Source organism: Chenopodium album, chromosome 22 (assembly GCF_948465745.1).
Source record: "Chenopodium album chromosome 22, dcCheAlbu1.1, whole genome shotgun sequence".
Taxonomy (NCBI): domain Eukaryota; kingdom Viridiplantae; phylum Streptophyta; class Magnoliopsida; order Caryophyllales; family Amaranthaceae; genus Chenopodium; species Chenopodium album.
The window spans coordinates 23,190,773-23,201,343 of record NC_137855.1 but is presented as its reverse complement, the minus strand read 5'-3'; positions in this window follow the sequence as shown (position 1 = coordinate 23,201,343).

Sequence of the window (10,571 nt, the reverse complement as noted above, 5' to 3'; positions counted from 1 at the left end):
ATTAGCTTTGTTGAATGCATTTTACTTTCATTTGATTCAAAAACCTTTGTTTGAATGTGTTTAACTTTTATTTGACTCAATTAGCATTGTTGAATGTGTTTGACTTTCATTTGACTCAATTAGCATTGTGGAATGCAATTGACTTTCATTTGATTCAAAAAGCTTTGCTTGAATGTGTATGACTTTCATTTGATTCTAAAAGCTTTGTTGAAAGTGTTTGACTTTCATTTGACTCAATTAGCTTTGTTGAATGCATTTGACTTTCATTTGATTCAAAAAGCTTTGTTTAAATGTGTTTGACTTTGATTTGACTCAATTAGCTTTGATGAATGTGTTTGACTTTCATTTGACTCAATTAGCTTTGTTGAATGCAATTGACTCTCATTTGATTCAAAAAGCTTTGTTTAAATGTGTTTGACTTTGATTTGATTCTAAAAGCTTTGTTAAAAGATTTTGACTTTCATTTGACTCAATTAGCTTTGTTGAATACGTTTGACTTTCATCAGATTTAAAAAGCTTTGTTTGAATGTGTTTGACTTTCATTTGATTCTAATAGCTTTGTTGAAAGTGTTTGACTTTCATTTGACTCAATTAGCTTTGTTGAATTCATTTGACTTTCATTTGATTCAAAAATCTTTATTTGAATGTGTTTGACTTTCATTTGAATCAATTAGCTTTGTTAAAGTGTTTGACTTTCATTTGACTCAATTAGCATTGTGGAATAGAATTGACTTTTATTTGATTCAAAAAGCTTTGTTTGAATGTGTTTGACTTTTATTTGATTCTAAAAGCTTTGTTGAAAGTGTTTGACTTTCATTTGACTCAATTAGCTTTGTTGAATGCATTGGACTTTCATTTGATTCAAAAAGCTTTGTTTAAATGTGTTTGAATTTCATTTGACTCAATTAGCTTTGATGAATGTGTTTGACTTTCATTTGACTCAATTAGCATTTTGGAATGCAATTGACTTTCATTTAATTCAAAAAGCTTTGTTTGAATGTATTTGACTTTCATTTGATTCTAAAAGCTTTGTTGAATGAGTTTGACTCTCATTTGACTCAATTAGCTTTGTTGAATGCATTTGACTTTCATTTGATTCAAAAAGCTTTGTTAAAATGTGTATGACTTTGATTTGACTCAATTAGTTTAGATGAATGTGTTTGACTTTCATTTGACTCAATTAGCTTTGTTGAATGCAATTGACTATCCTTTGATTCAAAAAGCTTTGTTTGAATGTATTTGACTTTCATTTGATTCTAAAAGCTTTGTTAAAAGTGTATGACTTTCATTTGACTCAATTAGCTTTGATGAATGTGTTTGACTTTCATTTGACTCATTTAGCATTTTGGAATGCAATTGACTTTCATTTAATTCAAAAAGCTTTGTTTGAATATATTTCACTTTCATTTGATTCTAAAAGCTTTGTTGAAAGTGTTTGACTTTTATTTGACTCAATTAGCTTTGTTGAATGCATTTGACTTTCAATTGATTCAACAAAGCTTTTTTTTAATGTGTTTGACTTTCATTTGACTCAATTAGCTTTGTTGAATGTATTTGACTTTCATTTGACTCAATTAGCATTGTGGAATGCAATTGACTTTCATTTGATTCAAAAAGCTTTGTTTGAATGAATTTGACTTTCATTTGATTCAAAAAGCTTTGTTGAAAGTGTTTGACTTTCATTTGAATGAATTAGCTTTGTTGAATGCATTTGACTTTCATTTGATTTAAAAAGCTTTGTTTAAATGTGTTTGACTTTCATTTGACTCAATTAGCTTTGATGAGTGTGTTTGACTTTCATTTGACTCAATTAGCATTGTGGAATGCAATTGACTTTCATTTGTTTCAAAAAGCTTTGTTCGATTGTATTTGACTTTCATTTGATTCTAAAAGCTTTGTTAAAAGTGTTTGACTTTTATTTGACTCAATTAGCTTTGTTGAATGCATTTGACTTTTCAATTGATTCAACAAAGCTTTGTTTGAATGTGTTTGACTTTCATTTAACTCAATTAGCTTTGTTGAATGTGTTTGACTTTCATTTAACTCAATTAGGTTTGTTAAATGCATTTGACTTTCATTGATTCAAAAAGCTTTGTTTGAATGTGTTTAACTTCCATTTGACTCAATTAGCTTCGTTGAATGTGTTTGACTTTCATTTGACTCAATTTGCATTGTGGAATGCAATTGACTTTCATTTGATTCAAAAAGCTTTGTTTGAATGTATTTGACTTTCATGTGATTCTAAAAGCTTTGTTGAATGAGTTTGACTTTTATTTGACTCAATTAGCTTTGTTGAATGCATTTAACTTTCAATTTATTCAACAAAGCTTTGTTTGAATGTGTTTGACTTTCATTTGACTCAATTAGCTTTGTTGAATGTGTTTGACTTTCATTTCACTGAATTAGATTTGTTAAATGCATTTGACTTTCATTGATTCAAAAAGCTTTGTATGAATGTGTTTAACCTCCATTTGACTCAATTAGCTTTGTTGAATGTGTTTGACTTTCATGTTACTAAATTTGCATTGTGGAATGCAATTGACTTTCATTTGATTCAAAAACCTTTTTTTGAATGTATTTGACTTTCATTTGATTCTAAAAGCTTTGTTGAATGTATTTGATTTTCATTTGACTATCATTTGTTTCAAAAAGCTTTGTTTGAATGTATTTGACTTTCATTTGATTCTAAAAGCTTTGTTAAAAGATTTTGACTTTCATTTGTCTCAATTAGCTTTGTTAAATACGTTTGACTTTCATTAGATTGAAAAAGCTTTGTTTGAATGTGTTTGACTTTCATTTGACTCAATTAGCTTTTTTGAATGCATTTGACTTTCATTTGATTCTAAAAGCTTTGTTGAAAGGGTTTGACTTTCATTTGACTCAATTAGCTTTGTTGAATGCATTTGACTTTCATTTGATTCAAAAAGCTTTGTTTGAAAGTGTTTGACTTTGATTTGACTCAATTAGCTTTGTTGAAAGTGTATGACTTTCATTTGACTCAATTAGCATTGTGGAATGCAATTGACTTTCATTTAATTCAAAAAGTTTTGTTTGAATGTATTTGACTTTCATTTGATTCTAAAAGCTTTGTTGAAAGTGTTTGACTTTCATTTGACTCAATTAGCTTTGTTGAATGCATTTGACTTTCAATTGATTCAACAAAGCTTTGTTTGAACGTGTTTGACTTACATTTGATTCAATTAGCTTTGTTGAATGTATTTGACTTTCATTTGACTCAATTAGCATTGTGGAATGCAATTGTCTTTCATTTGATTCAAAAAGCTTTGTTTGAATGTATTTCAATTTCATTTGATTCTAAAAGCTTTTTTGAAAGTGTTTGACTTTCATTTGACTCAATTAGCTTTGTTGAATGCATTTGACTTTCATTTGATTCAAAAAGCTTTGTTTAAATGTGTTTGACTTTCATTTGACTCAATTAGCTTTGATGAATGTGTTTGACTTTCATTTGACTCAATTAGCATTGTGGAATGCAATTGACTTTCATTTGTTTCAAAAAGCTTTATTTGAATGTGTTTGACTTTGATTTGACTCAATTAGCTTTGTTGAAAGTGTATGACTTTCATTTGACTCAATTAGCATTGTGGAATGCAATTGACTTTCATTTAATTCAAAAAGCTTTGTGTGAATGTATTTTAATTTCATTTGATTCTTAAAGCTTTGTTGAAAGTGTTTGACTTTCATTTGACTCAATTAGCTTTGTTAAATGCATTTGACTTTGATTTGATTAAAAAACCTTTGTTTGAATGTGTTTGACTTTTATTTCTTTCTAAAAGCTTTATTAAAAGTGTTTCACTTTCATTTGACTCAATTAGCTTTGTTGAATGCATTTGACTTTCATTTGATTCAAAATGCTTTATTTGAATGTGTTTGACTTTCATTTGATTCTAAAAGCTTTGTTGAAAGTGTTTGACTTTCATTTGACTCAATTGGATTTGTTGAATGCATTTGACTTTCATTTGATTCAAAAAGCTTTGTTTGAAAGTGTTTGACTTTGATTTGACTCAATTAGCTTTGTTGAAAGTGTATGACTTTCATTTGACTCAATTAGCATTGTGGAATGCAATTGACTTTCATTTAATTCAAAAAGTTTTGTTTGAATGTATTTGACTTTCATTTGATTCTAAAAGCTTTGTTGAAAGTGTTTGACTTTCATTTGACTCAATTAGCTTTGTTGAATGCATTTGACTTTCAATTGATTCTACAAAGCTTTGTTTGAACGTGTTTGACTTTCATTTGACTCAATTAGCTTTGTTGAATGTATTTGACTTTCATTTGACTCAATTAGCATTGTGGAATGCAATTGTCTTTCATTTGATTCAAAAAGCTTTGTTTGAATGTATTTCAATTTCATTTGATTCTAAAAGCTTTTTTGAAAGTGTTTGACTTTCATTTGACTCAATTAGCTTTGTTAAATGCATTTGACTTTGATTTGATTAAAAAACCTTTGTTTGAATGTGTTTGACTTTCATGTGACTAAATTTGCATTGTGGAATGCAATTGACTTTCATTTGATTTAAAAACCTTTTTTTGAATGTATTTGACTTTCATTTGATTCTAAAAGCTTTGTTAAATGAGTTTGACTTTCATTTGACTCAATTAGCTTTGTTGAATGCAATTGACTATCATTTGATTCAAAAAGCTTTGTTTGAATGTATTTGACTTTCATTTGATTCTAAACGCTTTGTTAAAAGATTTTGACTTTCATTTGTCTCAATTAGCTTTGTTGAATACGTTTGACTTTCATTAGATTCAAAAAGCTTTGTTTGAATGTGTTTGACTTTCATTTGACTCAATTAGCTTTGTTGAATGCATTTGACTTTCATTTGATTCTAAAAGCTTTGTTGAAAGGGTTTGACTTTCATTTGACTCAATTAGCTTTGTTGAATGCATTTGACTTTCATTTGATTCTAAAAGCTTTGTTTAAATGTGTTTGACTTTCATTTGACTCAATTAGCTTTGATGAATGTGTTTAGCTTTCATTTCACTCAATTAGCATTGTGGAATGCAATTGACTTTCATTTGATTCAAAAAGCTTTGTTTGAATGTATTTCAATTTCGTTTGATTCTAAAAGCTTTGTTGAAAGTGTTTGACTTTCATTTGACTCAATTAGCTTTGTAAAATGCATTTGACTTTGATTTGATTAAAAAAGATTTGTTTGAATGTGTTTGAATTTTATTTCGTTCTAAAAGCTTTGTTGAAAGTGTTTGACTTTCATTTGACTCAATTAGCTTTGTTGAATGCATTTGACTTTCATTTGATTCAAAAAGCTTTGTTTAAATGTGTTTGACTTTCATTTGACTCAATTAGCTTTGATGAATGTGTTTGACTTTCATTTGACTCAATTAGCAATGTGGAATGCAATTGACTTTCATTTGTTTCAAAAAGCTTTATTTGAATGTGTTTGACTTTGATTTGACTCAATTAGCTTTGTTGAAAGTGTATGACTTTCATTTGACTCAATTAGCATTGTGGAATGCAATTGACTTTCATTTAATTCAAAAAGCTTTGTGTGAATGTATTTTAATTTCATTTGATTCTGAAAGCTTTGTTGAAAGTGTTTGACTTTCATTTGACTCAATTAGCTTCGTTTAAATGCATTTGACTTTGATTTGATTAAAAAACCTTTGTTTGAATGTGTTTGACTTTTATTTCATTCTAAAAGCTTTATTGAAAGTGTTTGACTTTCATTTGACTCAATTAACTTTGTTGAATGCATTTGACTTTCATTTGATTCAAAATGCTTTATTTGAATGTGTTTGACTTTCATTTGATTCTAAAAGCTTTGTTGAAAGTGTTTGACTTTCATTTGACTCAATTAGCTTTGTTGAATGCATTTGACTTTCATTTGATTCAAAAAGCTTTGTTTGAAAGTGTTTGACTTTGATTTGACTCAATTAGCTTTGTTGAAAGTGTATGACTTTCATTTGACTCAATTAGCATTGTGGAATGCAATTGACTTTCATTTAATTCAAAAAGTTTTGTTTGAATATATTTGACTTTCATTTGATTCTAAAAGCTTTGTTGAAAGTGTTTGACTTTCATTTGACTCAATTAGCTTTGTTGAATGCATTTGACTTTCAATTGATTCAACAAAGCTTTGTTTGAACGTGTTTGACTTTCATTTGACTCAATTAGCTTTGTTGAATGTATTTGACTTTCATTTGACTCAATTAGCATTGTGGAATGCAATTGTCTTTCATTTGATTCAAAAAGCTTTGTTTGAATGTATTTCAATTTCATTTGATTCTAAAAGCTTTTTTGAAAGTGTTTGACTTTCATTTGACTCAATTAGCTTTGTTAAATGCATTTGACTTTGATTTGATTAAAAAACCTTTGTTTGAATGTGTTTGACTTTCATGTGACTAAATTTGCATTGTGGAATGCAATTGACTTTCATTTGATTCAAAAACCTTTTTTTGAATGTATTTGACTTTCATTTGATTCTAAAAGCTTTGTTAAATGAGTTTGACTTTCATTTGACTCAATTAGCTTTGTTGAATGCAATTGACTATCATTTGATTCAAAAAGCTTTGTTTGAATGTATTTGACTTTCATTTGATTCTAAAAGCTTTGTTAAAAGATTTTGACTTTCATTTGTCTCAATTAGCTTTGTTGAATACGTTTGACTTTCATTAGATTCAAAAAGCTTTGTTTGAATGTGTTTGACTTTCATTTGACTCAATTAGCTTTGTTGAATGCATTTGACTTTCATTTGATTCTAAAAGCTTTGTTGAAAGGGTTTGACTTTCATTTGACTCAATTAGCTTTGTTGAATGCATTTGACTTTCATTTGATTCTAAAAGCTTTGTTTAAATGTGTTTGACTTTCATTTGACTCAATTAGCTTTGATGAATGTGTTTAGCTTTCATTTCACTCAATTAGCATTGTGGAATGCAATTGACTTTCATTTGATTCAAAAAGCTTTGTTTGAATGTATTTCAATTTCGTTTGATTCTAAAAGCTTTGTTGAAAGTGTTTGACTTTCATTTGACTCAATTAGCTTTGTAAAATGCATTTGACTTTGATTTGATTAAAAAAGATTTGTTTGAATGTGTTTGAATTTTATTTCGTTCTAAAAGCTTTGTTGAAAGTGTTTGACTTTCATTTGACTCAATTAGCTTTGTTGAATGCATTTGACTTTCATTTGATTCAAAAAGCTTTGTTTAAATGTGTTTGACTTTCATTTGACTCAATTAGCTTTGATGAATGTGTTTGACTTTCATTTGACTCAATTAGCAATGTGGAATGCAATTGACTTTCATTTGTTTCAAAAAGCTTTATTTGAATGTGTTTGACTTTGATTTGACTCAATTAGCTTTGTTGAAAGTGTATGACTTTCATTTGACTCAATTAGCATTGTGGAATGCAATTGACTTTCATTTAATTCAAAAAGCTTTGTGTGAATGTATTTTAATTTCATTTGATTCTGAAAGCTTTGTTGAAAGTGTTTGACTTTCATTTGACTCAATTAGCTTCGTTTAAATGCATTTGACTTTGATTTGATTAAAAAACCTTTGTTTGAATGTGTTTGACTTTTATTTCATTCTAAAAGCTTTATTGAAAGTGTTTGACTTTCATTTGACTCAATTAACTTTGTTGAATGCATTTGACTTTCATTTGATTCAAAATGCTTTATTTGAATGTGTTTGACTTTCATTTGATTCTAAAAGCTTTGTTGAAAGTGTTTGACTTTCATTTGACTCAATTAGCTTTGTTGAATGCATTTGACTTTCATTTGATTCAAAAAGCTTTGTTTGAAAGTGTTTGACTTTGATTTGACTCAATTAGCTTTGTTGAAAGTGTATGACTTTCATTTGACTCAATTAGCATTGTGGAATGCAATTGACTTTCATTTAATTCAAAAAGTTTTGTTTGAATATATTTGACTTTCATTTGATTCTAAAAGCTTTGTTGAAAGTGTTTGACTTTCATTTGACTCAATTAGCTTTGTTGAATGCATTTGACTTTCAATTGATTCAACAAAGCTTTGTTTGAACGTGTTTGACTTTCATTTGACTCAATTAGCTTTGTTGAATGTATTTGACTTTCATTTGACTCCATTAGCATTGTGGAATGCAATTGTCTTTCATTTGATTCAAAAAGCTTTGTTTGAATGTATTTCAATTTCATTTGATTCTAAAAGCTTTTTTGAAAGTGTTTGACTTTCATTTGACTCAATTAGCTTTGTTAAATGCATTTGACTTTGATTTGATTAAAAAACCTTTGTTTGAATGTGTTTGACTTTCATGTGACTAAATTTGCATTGTGGAATGCAATTGACTTTCATTTGATTCAAAAACCTTTTTTGAATGTATTTGACTTTCATTTGATTCTAAAAGCTTTGTTAAATGAGTTTGACTTTCATTTGACTCAATTAGCTTTGTTGAATGCAATTGACTATCATTTGATTCAAAAAGCTTTGTTTGAATGTATTTGACTTTCATTTGATTCTAAAAGCTTTGTTAAAAGATTTTGACTTTCATTTGTCTCAATTAGCTTTGTTGAATACGTTTGACTTTCATTAGATTCAAAAAGCTTTGTTTGAATGTGTTTGACTTTCATTTGACTCAATTAGCTTTGTTGAATGCATTTGACTTTCATTTGATTCTAAAAGCTTTGTTGAAAGGGTTTGACTTTCATTTGACTCAATTAGCTTTGTTGAATGCATTTGACTTTCATTTGATTCTAAAAGCTTTGTTTAAATGTGTTTGAATTTCATTTGACTCAATTAGCTTTGATGAATGTGTTTGACTTTCATTTGACTCAATTAGCATTTTGGAATGCAATTGACTTTCATTTAATTCAAAAAGCTTTGTTTGAATGTATTTGACTTTCATTTGATTCTAAAAGCTTTGTTGAATGAGTTTGACTCTCATTTGACTCAATTAGCTTTGTTGAATGTGTTTGACTTTCATTTGACTCAATTAGCATTTTGGAATGCAATTGACTTTCATTTAATTCAAAAAGCTTTGTTTGAATGTATTTGACTTTCATTTGATTCTAAAAGCTTTGTTTGAATGTGTTTGACTTTCATTTGACTCAATTAGCTTTGTTGAATGCATTTGACTTTCATTTGATTCTAAAAGCTTTGTTGAAAGGGTTTGACTTTCATTTGACTCAATTAGCTTTGTTGAATGCATTTGACTTTCATTTGATTCTAAAAGCTTTGTTTAAATGTGTTTGACTTTCATTTGACTCAATTAGCTTTGATGAATGTGTTTAGCTTTCATTTCACTCAATTAGCATTGTGGAATGCAATTGACTTTCATTTGATTCAAAAAGCTTTGTTTGAATGTATTTCAATTTCGTTTGATTCTAAAAGCTTTGTTGAAAGTGTTTGACTTTCATTTGTCTCAATTAGCTTTGTTGAATACGTTTGACTTTCATTAGATTCAAAAAGCTTTGTTTGAATGTGTTTGACTTTCATTTGACTCAATTAGCTTTGTTGAATGCATTTGACTTTCATTTGATTCTAAAAGCTTTGTTGAAAGGGTTTGACTTTCATTTGACTCAATTAGCTTTGTTGAATGCATTTGACTTTCATTTGATTCTAAAAGCTTTGTTTAAATGTGTTTGAATTTCATTTGACTCAATTAGCTTTGATGAATGTGTTTGACTTTCATTTGACTCAATTAGCATTTTGGAATGCAATTGACTTTCATTTAATTCAAAAAGCTTTGTTTGAATGTATTTGACTTTCATTTGATTCTAAAAGCTTTGTTGAATGAGTTTGACTCTCATTTGACTCAATTAGCTTTGTTGAATGTGTTTGACTTTCATTTGACTCAATTAGCATTTTGGAATGCAATTGACTTTCATTTAATTCAAAAAGCTTTGTTTGAATGTATTTGACTTTCATTTGATTCTAAAAGCTTTGTTTGAATGTGTTTGACTTTCATTTGACTCAATTAGCTTTGTTGAATGCATTTGACTTTCATTTGATTCTAAAAGCTTTGTTGAAAGGGTTTGACTTTCATTTGACTCAATTAGCTTTGTTGAATGCATTTGACTTTCATTTGATTCTAAAAGCTTTGTTTAAATGTGTTTGACTTTCATTTGACTCAATTAGCTTTGATGAATGTGTTTAGCTTTCATTTCACTCAATTAGCATTGTGGAATGCAATTGACTTTCATTTGATTCAAAAAGCTTTGTTTGAATGTATTTCAATTTCGTTTGATTCTAAAAGCTTTGTTGAAAGTGTTTGACTTTCATTTGACTCAATTAGCTTTGTAAAATGCATTTGACTTTGATTTGATTAAAAAAGATTTGTTTGAATGTGTTTGAATTTTATTTCGTTCTAAAAGCTTTGTTGAAAGTGTTTGACTTTCATTTGACTCAATTAGCTTTGTTGAATGCATTTGACTTTCATTTGATTCAAAAAGCTTTGTTGAAAGTGTATGACTTTCATTTGACTCAATTAGCTTTGATGAATGTGTTTGACTTTCATTTGACTCAATTAGCATTGTGGAATGCAATTGACTTTCATTTGTTTCAAAAAGCTTTATTTGAATGTGTTTGACTTTGATTTGACTCAATTAGCTTTGTTGA